The sequence below is a fragment of the Ischnura elegans genome, chromosome 10 (genome assembly GCF_921293095.1).
Source record: "Ischnura elegans chromosome 10, ioIscEleg1.1, whole genome shotgun sequence".
Taxonomy (NCBI): domain Eukaryota; kingdom Metazoa; phylum Arthropoda; class Insecta; order Odonata; family Coenagrionidae; genus Ischnura; species Ischnura elegans.
Window position 1 is genome coordinate 31,371,262 of NC_060255.1, and position 17,919 is coordinate 31,389,180.

Genomic DNA, 17,919 nt, shown 5'->3' on the forward strand with positions numbered 1-17,919 from the left:
ATTTTCCTCTTTTTACCAAAAAGTGTTTTTTAGTAAAGTGTTAGTTTTATACATCAATACTATTTATTTCTGAATATTACTCGACGTAGGTACTTTTCCATTCGTGTTAAAAGCATAAGAACATTATATTGTCATCCAGGTCTGAGCTACCTTAGAAATTTCTGCACTCAAGGTAACCAGGTAGTGGACGAAATATCTAATTTGTAAGATTACATTTGTAAGATTTTGCCCGGAAGGACAAAAAAGAAAGCGAGTATAATCTAGTGTGGTAAAAATATGTATGCTGAAATATTACCCAAGATACGAGACCAGCATTGAAAATTGCGGCATGCCATTATAATACATTCGATATTAATTATCCGCCATTACCATCATTACTATTTCCATCATAATTTCAAGCGAGGTTTTTCACTTACATCTTCCTTAACCTTCCTCCCTCTTTCTGACCCGTTTTTGTTTGCACAAAAACCAATTAATATTCTTTCAACTTGAATTCGAGTGGAAAAGAAAACTTTCGCTGGGCTTTGCGAAGAAGGGGAAGGCTGTGAGACAGTAAGGGTACGATAGCAGGACGTCTGGTCAAATTGGGCAGGAGGGGGCAGAAGTTGTAAAGAGAGAATTTTCAGATAGGAGGAAGTCAGACATGAGGGGGGTTAGACTGTGGAAGGTGAAAAACAGGGCGGGGAGAAATTTTTGGGGAACAGGGGTGGCATTAAATTTTAGGGTGGAAATGGATCCAAAAAAAAAGTGAACAGACGGGAGTGCGTAAGCAAAACTTCAAAAGAAAACTAAAAGAGGAGAAAAACGAAAGGCGAGGGGGAGATAAAAAAAATCGTGAAAGACTCCAAAGAAAAATAGGGAAAAGGGAAGGGAACTTTCGTAGAAAAACACGCCAGTTCTCATAAATTCCGACTCGTTGCACCGTACATCCCGGCGTTGGAAGCTAGAGAAATTTGGGGAGTAGTGAGAATTCAGCGATAAGATTTCCCGAAATTGATATCAAAGAATCCTACTTGGCAATTTACTAGCATATAGATGAATTATGTGCAAAGAAAAATTTCCCTTTATTGATGATCACTACAGGAGGTATTTATGCTCATCCAATTAAACGAAAAATATCACTTTAAAAGACCATTTTTGTACATGAAACCCAAGGTCTTGCTACCAGTGGGCTTCAAAGCCAATACATATACTAAAAATAAACCTCTCCCTAACTCAGCAAATAGTGGATAATTTCTTCAATATCAATGTATAAGGTTTCTTTATTAATTGTATTCCCTTTGGTTCATTGGTTCATGGAATTTACAACTGTCCGCATTGTCTCACTATAGATATTTCTTTAGGCAACCTAAAAATTTTGTTGTATGCAAAAATGCCTTATTTGTGAGTAGATTATTTGTGAAGATTGTTTTTCTGTTTTCGGGAGTAAAAAAATATTATTAGTATTCTGTTTTCAGCCAACCATCCACTTGATACAGAATATATTCGTTGAAAGTAGGTATTGATAGTACGGTTACAGTATAAATGTATTTTTCAGAAAATTCTTCCGAAGCGATTTAATTTGTCCCATCATTTATTGCTTAAGATATTCTGACAGAATTACTGCACTAGTAATTTAGAAAATATTTTACTTAGTAAGAGAAAAAATATTCTACGTAGAAATGGAGTCAAGCAGCAAAACAATTAATGAAACAGACACAGGAATATCTCCCACCAATCTCTTCCCTTTCCTCCTTCACCTCCATTATCTATCCTCAACGTCTGCTTTTCCCTGTCTCCTTCTTACCCGCTGCACGCATACTAGTGAACGAGACTAATCACAATAAACCTCGTTTAAAGCCACAGTGAAATTGATGAAAACGAAATCGGTTTCAAACTTTTCAATTCATCATCAAGAGGTAACAGAACCTTTGACAGAAGGTTTAAAATACTGTGTGGAATACAACAACTCTTAGTTTTGAATCTGCAGTGTTACCATTACACGAAGTGAACTCGCAAACCATTCATTTGATCAGTCTCGTACACTGTCATGATTGCAGTGGGTAAAAATGGTATTCGACAAGCAAAATCTGGAGTAGATTTTTTCCATTAATATTGAGTGGAATATAACAACGTTTATTTTGAATCCAGCACGAGTCTGAGCTTAATAGACCTGAAAATGATGCAGTTCGTCCAAATTTTCAGTCATTATTTTTTTTATAGGAGTAGAAACTTTCCTAAACTCTGTTGCATCTGATGGTACAGTTCCACCTTATTTGATACTTTCTTTCATTTAACTTGGTATTTGGACAATGCAGCACTACATCATATACATATTTTAAATATTTAATCGCATCAAAAATGCCCCAAATGACATATGACAGCAAACCACGTCATGTTATTAAACAACAATAAAATGAGGCTTTACTTAAAAACCTAATAAAGCATTGCATTATATTTAATGCGTGCAAAGTCATATTTCATTGAAATATGCCTTATTTTCATATTTCGAAAATCCCATAGTTTCTACTTTATGAGTCGTGTAAATATTTAGAGTGAGAGTGGAATGAAACTTATATAGATGAAGCGGCAACAAATTCCATTACTTATTCTCCTAAGCTATCCAATAAATTATTTGCATCTTACGCAACGAGTGATATACGTACCCACATTATTCTACAGAGCTCCACGGTGAATAAACACCTTCAAAGATATAAAAGCTTCAGGTCAAAAAAAGGAATGAAATTCCTCATGCAATCTGCAATTCTGGTAGTTCATTAATTTGTGATGCCAAAACTGGGGAGATATAAATAGCTTCGATAATGGAGAACCTCAATGAATTATAATTCATAAAAAATAGCTAAATACATATTTTTAGTTGGAGGAACTATAAATAAAATTCCATAATAAACGCATCCGTTCTCCGAGAGTAATCACTGCAGATTATTTTGTGCGGAAACCGTTTCCAGAGCGCAATCGATTCAAAAATTCAAACGCCCGATTAAATCGATGTCCATCCGGAAGGCTGGGTAGGATTCGGACGAGCGATTGAATATGAATATGCACGAGTGATCCCCTTGCCATGCGCTGCGAAAAAAATGCCATGGGTTTTTAACCCCGTCTGCAACGCCAGCATATATTCTGAACATATGAGGAATGCCTCGTCTGTCCAAAAGAGCCGCATCGTTGATTATTCAAACACTTTTTCCGCGTCAAAATATCTTTGCAGCAACCAGATTTGCGACAGATTGACCCTTGGGGTGACTTCTAACCGTAGGTTTTAACGGACACTGCAGAGTCACTCAAAATCATGTCATAAAAATATTCTTCCTCATTTTTTAAAATTTCCATACTCACGCCAATGTATGCATCATGTTGAAGATTACGCACCGTGCACTCAAAGGGAAACGTTCAAAATAATGCGAAAGGTTACTATAATTGCCTTAGATATTATCTTACAACAATAGCATTGAATGATAGCCTCTAAATAGCTTATCGGCTGGCTAGCCTTAATCGCAGCATTGAATTAGCAGCGTTAGCAAACGGCAAAGCTACTGCACAAAGGTTAAGAAAAGACTTAGCTGTTTCACAAAATTAAATATATTTGCGACCGGTTTCGATACAGCGTATCATCATGCCAGATGATGATACGCTGTATCGAAACCGGTCGCAAATATATTTTATTTTGTGAAACAGCTAAGTCTTTTCTTAATCTTTATGCATCATGAAGGAGTTTCACCATGTTACGCCAACCACCATCGCATTCATTCGGCAAAGCTACTCTTTATGCCCTAATGCCGATAAATTATGTCACTTTAGGCAATTAATTTTCACCCTCCTTTGCTTACTTTAGAGAAGAGCTTCTCATAAATTCACTACTGAAAGTACCAATTTGTATTGAAAACATTTATTAGGGGACTGCTCAAAAAAAGCCATTAAAGCAGTTCTCTCAAGAGTGAATAAGAATATGCCGAAGAATCAACCGTTCCCTGTGCCAATATGCCTTACCAAGTTTTGGGCAGTGACTTAAGATGTGGAACAGCATCAATAAGTCTTACAGAAGTACAGTCAATTCGATATAATACACACTATCCATCCATCAAATACCATATACTTCCATAAATCATCAAAAAATTAATGTCCAAAAGGTTAGTCGACATTGTTTTTTTCTTGGTATTCACTAATTGATGGACACAGATTGATTATGAAATTTCCCTTTTTTATTACTATGATTACTCACTCCAGTCCTACCACATTAATCTTATTGTTTCTACAAAAACTTCTAAAATGCCCTTTTTTTCTAAAAACTATCCGGATTGAATGCATTTACATGATAGCGAAATTAAGGCTCGAAATTACTCAAGGGTAGGATTAGTTAACTTCACCAGGATCTCCAGAATACGCGCCAGGTGTTTTACCACTTGAAAGACGAAAGCAATTTCTTCTTCTGCGGAGTTTTGATGGCTTTAGAAAGGAAATATGGTGTATAATTCTAGACGAAGAATAGGAAGGTGCGATGTTTGGTGACACATGATGTTTGTGTACATAGGACCATAGTCCTGAGCCTAACGCCAGAATCCCAGTCAGTGCAAACGATATTTCCTAAGTGGAATTTAAGCACATTATGTGCATTTGCGGATGACTCCGTAAAGGAACGCTGCTGGCTAGGTAGCGGTTAATTCCTAGAAAATTTTCAAGAATCGGAGTTTACTAATGGTTATTCTCTGAACAGAGGACCACAAGCAAAAAATAATATAGCTACAATAAAAGATTCAGTGTCCGGGGTGATGCGGTGTAAATCTTTGATATTAAGCTTATTAAAACCACAAGTCTGTTTCCACACACTTTTATTTACACCGACCATGGTTTCGGCAACTTGTGCCATTAACATGTTAATGGCACAAGTTGCCGAAACCATGGTCGATGTAAAAAAGTGTGTGGAAACAGACAAGTGGTTTTAATAAGCAGAATATCTACAATACGTTCAAATATATTTAAAGAGAAGCAAACCAACTTTCCTAGAATAGGTACTCACGATTTAAGCGGCAGTCGTGATAGAAGGTATATCTAATGGTACTGAAGCTGGACTATGAGGAAACAACAGTGGTGGTTTAGAGGCACTTCCGGAGTGAGGAACGGAATGAGCAAGTAAAGAGGGTGTTTGCATGGGCCAAGGAGTGATGGCGGGAGGAGGGAGCCTATAGCGCCATGAGAAACAGATCAAGACCCACCCCATTCGCGAGCAGGTAGTTGGAAACGTCTTGAATGGTAATGAGTGACCCAACTTGCAAGTAATTAGGCCCACTAAATGCTAACAGGGACAGAAAGAAAAGGGGGAGGGAGCGGCGGGTGTTTTTGGAGGGGGGAGATGGAACCAGCTGGGACACGCGCGCCCTCAGGAAGTAAGTGGGGAAGATGCAAAGCTCGGGGTCGTGGAAGACAATAATGGAGAAAACGGGGGCATCAGATGAACACTTGCGTAATGACAGCGACAGAAGTACCTACTATATACCACTGATTTATTACTGCTACATCAACTGACGTCGTCGTGGATCGTCAACGTAGAACGCACATTTAAATGCTCCCACAATGATATATGTTGCACGTTAAAAGAGTGAGATTATTTTAACAAACGTAATATTTAATCATGTGCTCTAAAGATATGACTACACTTGATAGTAGGATTGGAAAGAGACTTCTGGATTTAACAGCACTCGTTTTGAAATTATACCATAATTTGATCCAATTTTACTTTCTAAAAACTTACCAATTTTCAATAAAGATGCAAAAAGCACAAGTTTAAACAATTATAAATGTCAGTGTAAGTTGCCACACTTGGAAAATAACCAAGGGGGAAACTGCGCTAAGTGTTATTCAAAAAGTTAGCAAGAACACGATTCAATGACATATTGATTGAATAATTTCCTGGCACCATGTCCAGTAGTTCCACTTTTATGTTCCAATATTTTCACAAAAATAGAGGTTCATTCATTCTTAAAGTTAGATGCCAACTCATCGACGATACTGTCCCACTCGGATACGGAGAATAATGGTTTCATGAATAAATTAAGACGCAGGTTGGCATAAAATCCTACCGGACAATATACAATGGATAAGGATACTCGCTCAATAATCACCGCAAGGATAACTTTTTAATAAAAATAACTGTCTGGCGAAATGTTACCACACAAGTTACGCTACAAAAATATGAATACCACGACATAAAAACATAGTTGCAAAATATACAACGCAAACATGTTTCTGCATTTTCAGTAAAATATGCACAGAGTGATACTTACAACCGAGTACTACCTGTCATTAATGATCCCAGAGTATATTATTAAAATATTCCATCAACGTCAAAATAATGTAAAATAATCTTGTTTTTGGTATTCACACTCTACTGCATTTTTTCGATGCCTGAATAGTTTTGGTATGTTTTGATTTTTTCTGTATATCAAAATAATTTTCCACTTGGATTAAGGCCTTATTCGCCACAATCATTGCCAAAAAATCCATTAATTAACTGCGCTATCCTTCTACAAGAACTAAAGAGACTGGTTGAGCGATAGGTCAAAGAATTAGACGGAATTTTCAATAGTATCAATAGTTAAAATTTATATTAGCCGATAATAATTTCAATTATAAATAAAGTTATGTACAATATCTCCGAAATATTGAAATAAATTATCAGGATCTAAAGATATATGTTTGAAAATAGCGTTGCAACAAATGCAGCCAAATCTTATGGGTATAATTATTATAAGCTGAAATTCCTGCGGGGAAAAAGGCACTGCGTCACACTAAATGATAAACAAAATAATTAAAATTCTCGTTTTTAAACGACACATGTTATAATATTAAAACCTGGTGTTGGCACTGCTTTGAAATTCATGTCACATTTCGAGCAATAAAACAATAGAAAGTGCACATCTTAGCGAGTCATGCTTGGAATACATTTACACAATTATAATAGGTATCTGGATGCGTAAGCGTCGGGAAAAAATTTAATCATTTTATTCGCATGCATTAATATTCAGTAGACACTGCACATCAGGAAAATCACGAAAAAATTGTAGTCACGCAGATGAATTCGGAATTTATGCACCAAAAATGAAAGGACATCAGAAACACCTATTTCAAAATTAAAGTCTCAAAAATAACATACAGTATCAATGTGGTTAGAAACTTGATTAAATGTTCAACAACAATCCCTACCATTGTGAAGCGATAGATGTGTTCATTCGGGCGAAGTTGAGACTAAAAGTCCCCACTTCCACCTAACTCCTTGTTAGAGCCATTTCATGCGTACATATTAGGCTAACTATTTTCCACAGAAATTATATTATTACAATATTTACTTTTAGTGAAACGCCAAACCAGATAAACTAGATATTAAGTATGAAATGTAAAAATTTCACTAGTATATGTATTTTGAGATTAAAAAGATATCTGTTTGTGGAAAAAACATGAGAATTAGGGATTGATATCATTTAGCGAAAAAACCTACTGCAGGAAACAATGGTGATGAATAAGAGAAATCAAGATTTTACCCACTCATACTGATAGGGATCTTGTCTATACAAATTCACAAAACGTTCATAAAGAAGCACTATTTTAAGAAAATGGAGCCCATTACAATAGCAATAGTTCTTTAGTTACGAAAACATTACAGTCAAGGGGATAAATGTAAGATGAATGAGCTTATAATTAAAAGGAAAACATGCCAATCGCCAAAATAACTGTCATGAGAAATTCTCTATAGGATTCCTCATAAAGAGCCATTATCGATAGACCCTTCAGGAATTTTTATCTATAATTCCTACCGTTAAATTGAACAGCATGAGGCAACCCTGACATGAATCTCCACTTATAATTTGATACGTTCTCCCTTGTAAGCAGTAGCCCGCAACCCAACGCAACGCGAATCCTATATTCACGGCGAGGCACCGCACTCCGACGTGAATCCATAGGAGGGGCGAACAGAAGACATATGGATTAATATTGCCACCCCCACCAAATTGAGGACACACCGCATCTTTGAATACCAACGCGGTCTCACTGAGAAGCGAAGACGATTAGCGAGGAAAGGGAGCATGAAACGCGACGGAGATGGTGCGGCGGGCGGCTTACAAGAAGTTCGTTCGTCTTGAGATGCTAGCGCGCGGAACCGCCGCCACACGGAGATGTGAACTCGGTAGCACAGGAGACGGGTCGCAAGACGACGAACGAATAGACTTGGTAAGGAGAAGGATGAACCGAGGAGAGGAGCATTGAATCTTGAGAGAACGGGTCATAAAGGCGGTACGGGGAGGAACAAAGGGTTCACGGGTTGCATGGTCGAGGTTGAGCGAGACCCTGACGAGATTAAAGGGCCTCTCCCCACTCCGAAAAGACGTATCCATTGAGGAGAGAAGACTCGAGAAATCATGCTCAGCAAAGCGTTAAGGCTCGCCGACTAAAGGCGGAACAAAGATTCCCCATTTATAGGTTTAGTGGGCCGAAAGATACCTTACTTATTCTTATTTATGACGCTATCTTCGTATCGATTCTAAAAGGTTAAGGCTCGTCTTTTCCGCGTATAATATCGCCGTTCTATCAAATGGTCTATTAAGATCGTTCTCGAAGCCCAAGCCGTGCTGACATGAAATCGTTATCTTTTCATTCTCTTACAAGATACTGCAAGATAGCCTTTTGTGCCAAAGCACACCCTTAAAGTTGCCCACCAATACTAGTGGCAAGGGATTATCCTTTTAGCATCTCCATCAAAGATATTTCTCAACTAAAGGATTTCGTAATTACAGTAATAAAATTCTATGTCCACTATGCACGTCTACTTTCATTTCGCGATATTCCCGTATTACTTGTGTTAAAGAGAAGAAATACGTAGTTATGAAAAGATTATCTAATAGCCGAATTGAGTGGAGAGTTGCATCAAACCAACCATAAGATTGTTGGCCTGTGATCATGATGATTACAATGGGTGCCAAATTCTTTTCATTATACAGTGCTTTCTTCTAAGGGTCATAAATATAAAATTTTGAAGCCAAGACGATTGCGAACTAGTTATTGAAATGTACTTGAGAATAATATTGTAATAAAAATGCATTATTTTCTCCGAAAAACTGGCATAACTGATAACTGAAAATTATTCGATAAACATGAATTGATATTTAATATAGTAATAGCATAGTTAAGATAAAACATATAAGTCCACAGACTAACACTCCGACACTTTACAAAATAAAAATCTAAAGAAAATTGTCATACGGATCCACATGAATGGTTCAAACAAAAATCTTCAACAAAAAGTACTCGAAGTATAAAATAATGTTTATCTAATAGCTAAATAAATTCAGTTACTTTAAATGGTTTACTGATATCTGGTTCTCTTTTACAAATTCGGAAGATTTTCATTAGGTTATAAGTTCGATCCATGCCTCGCTTTATCGCCACATAAAAATAACTGCTTCATTAGGAATCAGAGAGGAACTATCTATGGAATAGTCGCATAACATATGTATCGGAAAACTTGTATTAAACCAGTGTCCCTAAAGAGAAAGGACATCCAACATCGTTACATACACACAAAGGCTGAATCCGCGGCAACGAAATACAGTAAGCATGGATAACTTGTACAAAATGAATTTATTTATGCGAAAAAATTAATCTTTGGCTTAAAAAACGTTTATAAAACTTATTGTTTCCACAGCCTAGTCTGTTTATTCGTGAATACAATTTTAACGTGTCCGCGGATTACATTATCAAGGGCGATTGAGCGGCTTCATTGTTCATAAATTCACATAATACCAATGCCTGCCATGAAAAGTGATTCGATACTCAGGATAACACCATTAACTCCCTCCCACAATATTTGCCTAAACACTTCATATTGATGGAAAAAATTATTACGTCATCGGGCCGAACAATAGGTAAAAAATAAACATGAATTCCTTTCCCCACCCAGACTGAACAAATTCAAACAGTTTTAGGGAATTGACACGTGTACATTCACACTCAACGTAAATCAATTCGAAGTAATCAAATCGAGTGGGGTGCAAATATTCAGTGAAATATACGCAGAGAGTTAAATTTTCGGGCGCTACTGTGATTAAAACACTCCCCTATTCCTCCCCCCCACTTCTGTCCTACCGGTTGCGAAACGCGAGTAAATTCTTTTTACAAAAAAAATTAAACGAAACCGAAAAAAATGGAGAGAAATGTAAGCAATTGATGGCATTTTACAAAGTCCTGATAGCAAAATCTCCGAGCGGCGCGGTGTATATATAAAAAAATAATGGGAGGTGGGAGTAGAGGAAGGGTGGTTGACAGTTTACAAAACAAAAGAGCGACGGACGGCGTGTAAAAAGGGCGGAGGAGAAGATCGATTGTTTTCGACGACAGAGACCTCTTCTTTTTTTTCAGTCACGCCACGCCGAAAAACCCCTTTTTCGATTTGTTTTTAGCCAAACCGACGCTTCGAATGATTAACGATGAGCCTTCCTCGATCCCCACTCAATTTCCGCGACGGACGATCCATACCACGGGCCCGTGCGACGAGAAAATGGAGGATGGGCCAAACGAATGCGCATGAGAAGGGATTATCTTTTCGTCCCTTCCTTCGCTCACTCATCCACGAGGGAGGAACGCTTCCCCTGGCTGTGCACAAAAGAGTCCTGGCGACGACATCTACTGCATGCTTCATTACGTAGAGGAATTCTTTATTCGACCACATACATGCTTCATTACAGGGAGATGACGAGTGTTTTGTTAGCTACTTAAGAGATACGACCGCGGCTATTTTCCTAATAAGGTCGTTCTCCTATATGTCACAACGAAAAAAATTCTTCATTCAAAAAAGTCTTTCCCTCAAAAATGTTAACGCGAAACTTTCCATTCACTTTACAGGAATTGGTGACACAATAAGAGTTTTGGATCATTTGATGTATCAGGAGCCTTTCTCGGTATGAGTGTGAACAACAAAGAACCGCATTAGTCTCACGCAAAAAGCGAGAAATATAAAGCTGAGACTCGAAGAAACGTTTACAATGAGTTAGTGACGCCATAAACTCATCTGAAAAGGGTTACGGCCGTCGGATTTCTGTGGCGTAAAGCTGTAGTAGTAGGACACGAATCTACTGCATCTACTCGAAGACAATCACATCTACTGCCTGCTTCATTACACGGAAGAAATATTTATTCAACCATTTTATGCTTAATTACAGGAGATGACAAGTTGGCTACATAGAGAGACGACCGCTGCTATTTTCCTAATAAGGTATTCCACCTAGGTTTGAAAACGCAATTCTATAAAAAAGTATTAATAATGAATAATATTATAAAGCATAAAAATAACATTTCAGTAAAACCACGCTTTATTAAAAAGAAGAAAATAACGGCTTATAGTCCCTTAAATTATTTAAAATTTCAAATGTGATTGCTGGGAAAGTTAAAATAAGTTTAAGAAGAGCGTTTCATATTTCAAAAACGAAAAACCTGGTGCGCATGTAAGATTATGTTCCATTTCGCTAAGAGATAAGTCTGATATGCATGACAATCAATTTTTAATCTTACTTCCATCTATTGATTTCCTATTTAGTATTTCTGATTTTCTTATTACGTCATCAATTCATGAACGTTTGGTGGCAACTTTCGTTTACTGTCTTATTTAAAAATTTTGAGAATGAGGAAGATTTCCTTACGCTGTGAGGCATACTTCATTTCCATCTACTGATTTTTTTATAGAATTGTGATTTCGAACCTAGGTTAACAGCCTTATTAGGAAAATCATTAGATTAAAGAGAATACACCTCACAACGAAAATAGCATATTCCTCATCAAGCTGGCATCTCAAAAATTTTAAATGAAAATAAACGCGAAAGTTTCCACAAACTTTAAATGAATTGGCGACGTCATAAGAGTTTTGGTTTATTTACTGGATCACGAAGAACCTTTCACCGCTGGAATCGTCAGAAAGTGTGTAAACAACAAGAAACGCATTAATCCCATGCAAAAGGAGTGGCAAAAATGCAGTAACATGCTCAAAATGAGCTGGTGACGTCTCCATCTTCTGAATGGTACTTCAGAACGATATGCCATCGTAAGTGAAATTTTATATTGATTCGCCTTGCACGTCAACAAAAGATAAACACGACATTGCCTCTTCAATAGTAGGTATTATTTACTCGGGGAAAAAAGAGCAACAACAAAATTTTTGCAGCCACTATCGGTATGCGGGAAAAATCATTGTCCATTATGAATACATAGTTCTTAGAACTGATTCACTAACGGAGAAAATTCAAACATGACTTATAATCGTGTTCCATTTTTTCTGCACACAAACCGGCGAAGTTATACTGGCAAATTCCTGCTCCCGAGCGTAATTTGCTTAACTATTCAACGTACTTTACCAATATTCAAAGTTTTATTAAGTTCTTTTTAACATATCAGTGTAACCAACCACCAAATGAGCGACTGAGCAGCGACACGGCAAAGACTTTCAAAAACAATTCTGCATTTGTTTTGGTCATCATAATATCACAAAAACATACGTACAAAATTTAAAGATTTTATCATAACGTTAATTTTGAAGTACGCTGAAAAATCCATATGCTCTCTATTTTCACGGCATCCAACATGAATATGAGATCAACTGTTATACTATCCAAACTCCCCAAAACGGAATCCCTTCGGGAAGACAGGACAGTGAAAGCGAACAGGCCGTGCCGTAAAGTATAATAAAATGGATAAAAATTAATAATTTTTTTGTATCGAGGAAAAGAATGAAAAAAATGGCATCCACGTGAAATGGGGAGGACTAAAAAATGGAGCCGAATAAAAGAGGAACCAGACGCAGAACGTTGAAAGTGACGATAAACACTTGCACCTTTCTCTCGACGCAATAAATTCCCTGGTCGATACAATTTATTTCACTCGCATTTTTTTTTCTTTTTTCCTCCGAGACACACTGTAACACAACACAAGGTGATATATAGGTAGGGACCAGTAGTGGGTTGAACTGTTCATTTTGATGTTAAGTTATCAGTAAAAACAACTTAAGTGGATATCTGATCTTCTGGAAAAGTGAGGGACATTTAAGCGTAATATATTGTTTCCAGCCGTGTATGACAGTTGGATATGATATGGTTGAGTGCGGCGTTGCGTAGCGCTTTCAAATAAGCTCCTTGGCCATATTAAAGAAAATATCAGCTGCCTACTCCCAGAATTAATGTACAATACTTACTCCAATCCCAAGGTTAGTCACTTATTTAGCGGAAGAAAATTTATGTAAAATCTTCATTGAAATTTCGAGATAAAACTTTTGCTCGTTTGTTAGACTTGAGCGAAAAACAATATTTTTTCTGAACTCTTCCTATCAAGCTTTTGGTATTGATTAATAAATCAAAATAAAATAGCGATTAAATTTCAGTTTAGGTAATTAAAAATTCAATTAATTTAATTCCATAATCAAGGCAATGGAAGAGGGAAAATATTTAGATAATTGTATACATTCATTCATGCATGTTTTTGTTTAATTGTTGTTAAAGGATTTTTATTTCTTGTGTTAACTTGCACAGCTTTGATGCTCCATTGTACTAAAAAATTGAATTTTGTTTATCTTAATGCTTTACAGCTTTATCCACTCATAGAAGTCTCTATTTGAGAGAATGCATTGTGATACTAATAATGTGCATTACATTGAAATACACATTATGTAGTCATGATGATGTGCCGGTGACGATTATTATCTTTATGTAAAGAAGTATTTTATGCAAAAAAGAGATTTTATTCCAATCTAAATTTGTAATTATGAAGTATCCTTATAATATTTATCGAAGGTAACCACTCATTTGTGTATAGTTTTGAGGTTGATATGCTGCATTATCTATGAATTAACAATCTATGCAGCGCAGATGATAATATTCCTTTGATACCGAAATTTTGAAAATAATATGATATTTTGAATACCTAGCATGACCTATAGTGCCTACTGGTTTTCAATAGGCATTCAATGGACTGTTCGGTTAGGCTCGTCATTTCTTTTAGACCCATCTCCAAGAGGGACCACTACCAGAAGTCCCTCAATACCCCACCCATTTATCCATCCATCACCCTTCCCGCAATACAGTACTCAGGACTGTGACAACAATACCAGACGCCCCACGAGCTGCGATGCCATCATTGCCGCCTCTAGCGCCAGCGCTTTCGGAGACAAATCTGTGGGATGAGCTCCCAGTCCGCTCGATTTAACACCGGACCCAAACGAGGAGCAGAGCCGTACCACGTACTGCGCCTACGGCCATAGCAGTATACCTACGCCCATATATATTCGGAATGCCATCGCTTTCAGGATGATTTTTGAGAATAAAATCGTAAGCCATGTCGCATTCGTGGTCATGAGTATAGTGATCCGACGGTGGATCATTCAGCGTGGGCAATGGGACTATCGGTTTGCCCACGGGTCAAGGCGAATGCAGCAGCGTCGTAATGATTTTGCACGGGAATCCGAATTAGTGCGTAATACTTTCAACCGCACCGAGGCATTAGTTCTAATTAATTACTCCAATAAATGGAATCGCTCGCGCAAACGGTATGGATTCTCCTGTACGTTAAGCCCTGAATAGAGAGAAGCCTTCTGCCCCACATATTGAAATTGAGTTGCTGAGAAAGGCACAACACGCAAACGGCATGGAGATGATAATGCTCGAATCATGCGCGATACTATTCGAAGATGGCTCGTGGAAATTATATTTTTATGCAAAAGGGCGAGAGCAATAATTTCAATTATTTAAGAATTAGAAAGCTATGCCAAGGCTAACATATTTTGAAATCATTGAAATGGATTGTGATGCACACGGGGGAGTCTGGAAAACTAAATTCAACCATAGTGTTACTAATTATAAAGGCTTTTATTACTGAAGGATTCCGTAAATTTTACGGGATTAGCAATACATTGACTTTCATGCAAGGACCTTAAGTGCTACATGATGAAGTTTTTCACGGCGGTAAAGAAAATTGTTATCTGCTCGCGTGAGTTTGAAAATGAAAGTGCAAATAAAAGTATCATATCCGAGATGTATTTTTGAAGATCGAGACATTTTGCATGCTTACAAATATTGGGTGGACTTGAACCTCAACTCACAGATGCCTCCAAGAGCGCTATCAATGACAAACGATCCAATAAGTAAAAATCGATAATGACTTAACCTCCTCGTCCTGGCATATTGTACTTATACAATACTTCGATGTTTGATTTTTTTCTCACTCGGCTAGGTGAAATGTCGTTATTGAAAATATTTCAGTCCTTCCTGACAGATGATGGCGTCATAAATAATCAGCATTCGAAGAAATCACCGACGTCGTGTTTTAGCATCTAATTAACTAGAATGCGTGAAATTAAAACCAAACAGAAGTCTCGGGAATAAGGAGGACATTTAAATGACGGATTTAAATACTTTAACTGATGCAACATGTAAAACATCGCGTAGGTATAAAACATTCGGCATAATTCAAAACCTATAGAAAATTCAAAAACGAAATTAAACAATGTCCCATGTAGAATGGCTCTCTCTCTCTCGCAGGAATAAAGCTGAGTGAACTCAATCTGTCCATATTTTAATTCGAACTCCAGTTTTAGCACAAGCCTGCACGGAACCATGGCGGGCCATTTAGATCTGGCTCAAATAGGTAGTTCGGAGGTCAACGACGGAAAAATGCAGATTGGAATCCTAGTCGAACACGTGTCCTGCCGCACACTATATCTCCCTATAGTAGGGCACCCTAGTCCCACGTATCTACCCATCCCACCTGCTCCTATCCGGACAGAAGAGCCCCATTGAGTGATGCCCAATCTGTATACCGCACGGCGCGAGGCATCTCTCGGTTTTAGCTCGATGTCGTGGATTTCCGGATACATGAACTTTCGCCATTAACCCAAAACGCGCTAATGCAAATCCCACTAACATATTTCCGATCGCGTTAGTCCTACCCCATCTCCGTCAAGTTACCCCACCTCCGTCAGGTTTCCCCACCTCTACGGTATCCATTTACGCCTTCATCCCTTCATCTTTCCCCCTCCAACGACCCCTCCCACTCTCCAGACTCGACACACCGTTGCCCAATCCAATTTAGTGAACTTGATTTAATTCAAGTAAATCACGCCAGACTCCGGTCGCTAGGGATACGTTTCGGCGGTTGAGGGAAAATTCCATTTTGCTGATATTTTGCTACTATATTTTCTTGCCTTTCGGGGAATGGGAGGCGACTAGGTTTACCAACTTGCCCAGCTTCTCTGGGAGACTTTAGGGGATTTGGTATAAAAATTTTAATTGATTATATTCAACAATGAAAAATTTATGTCACGTAAATGTATGAAATCATAATAATGATTTTTTTAAAAATCACAATACCATATTAATCAAAGAAGGGAAACGGAATGTAAAAGCTTGTATCAATAATAAAGTCAATATTGGCTAACTTTTAACTCTTTTGAAACAAAGCTTAGATATTGTTACCCTTTCTTGAGTAATATGGTATTGCAATATAAATAATGATATATCAATAATTTCGGAAATTTTTGAGGCGTAAAATTTTCATTTACATTTCTTCCTCAACGATTTTTTCATCACGCAGCTCATAAATGTTTCAGAGCACAGAGGTCGAATCAATATGATGGTAAAGTCGCTCGTTCCCTGAAAGTAAAATTAATATTCAATAAAATTTACCAACAAATTTATAATTGTACGCTGTACCCTAACATAATAAACTTTCAACTAATGTCATCACGGAAGAATGATGCTATCAGATGAAGTGAAGTATACGCGTTCGTTGTATAAAATAATTCTTGCAAGTATTTTATTCAACTATATCACACTGAGGAAGCAATGAAAAATTCATCACAAGTCATCATTTGTCAACTCTGTCCAGAAATCTCCACCAAAAAAATAGATCCGTGATATTGAGACAGCCAACTTACACCTATCACTCACAACTACGTATAAAAATGTATCTATTTAGTCCTTTGTAATGTAATTTATTATAATTTTATTTTTTTAAAGTTATTTCTTAAAATCATTTATTTAACTTCATCTTAATTGAAATAACGATTAAATTAGTATAATTTTGTTGTTGATTTTTAAAATAGTTGACATTGTAATTAAGGAACTCGGCAAATTAAATTTCCGCATGTTTATCAAAAACGTGTCCTATTGTATTATTTAATAGGTCTGGCCTGCCCAGTGATAATTTCAGCGGCCGCGGTATATTGACCGTGCAAAGGTAGCATAATCATTAGTCTTTTAATAGGAGTCTCACTGTCTCCGGCGTCATTAAGAGTCAATTTATTTAGAAAAACTAAATTACAATAACTTGTTATTTATTCTTCATTAATTATAGAAAATTGGACCACGATTCGTGACTATGATGGGCGTCTATAAGTTAAGTGTAAATGAATCTGTGAGAATAAGAGCTTACTATGAATATTGAGAGCCAACAAAAGTGTGATTTATTTTCAAAATGCTAACATTACTGCTAATTAGGAATGATAAGTTTTAGCATATGCCGCAAATTAGCCCTTAAGTCAGCACCTTTGATGATTCATTCAATGGAAACCCTTATATAACCACCTTAATTGGAAAATTCAATGTAATTCAACGATAATGATGGTTTATGACACCATGGGCCTTGTTCTAAACGCTCTGCTTGTGGAGAAACTGACGGGGCACTGTATTCATGTTTCGTGAAACAATTTGTCTTTCAAAAATAAGAGTCTATAACAAACAAAAATTAATTCTCAAAGTTTGTTTTGCCTGGAGAACCTGACACTTGACAGATGGTAGCTAATTACCATAGCCTTCAAGTGAGTGAATCACAGTGAATTAGAATATGTACTCATGAGTCGCATTTGGGAAAAAAGGGAAGTTTAATTGCCAAATCTAGCCC

General features: G+C 37.1%; 1 long non-coding RNA gene across 1 annotated transcript; it reads right to left on the bottom strand.

The window, feature by feature from the left end:
* Nucleotides 1–1,619: 1,619 nt before the first annotated feature.
* On the bottom strand, nucleotides 1,620–17,290 carry LOC124166799. Its single transcript, XR_006866515.1, has 3 exons — nucleotides 17,128–17,290; nucleotides 9,473–9,475; nucleotides 1,620–1,630 (listed from the first exon to the last, which is right to left on the bottom strand). It is a non-coding gene; the product is annotated as an uncharacterized LOC124166799 (long non-coding RNA).
* Between the last annotated feature and the right edge of the window lie 629 nt (nucleotides 17,291–17,919).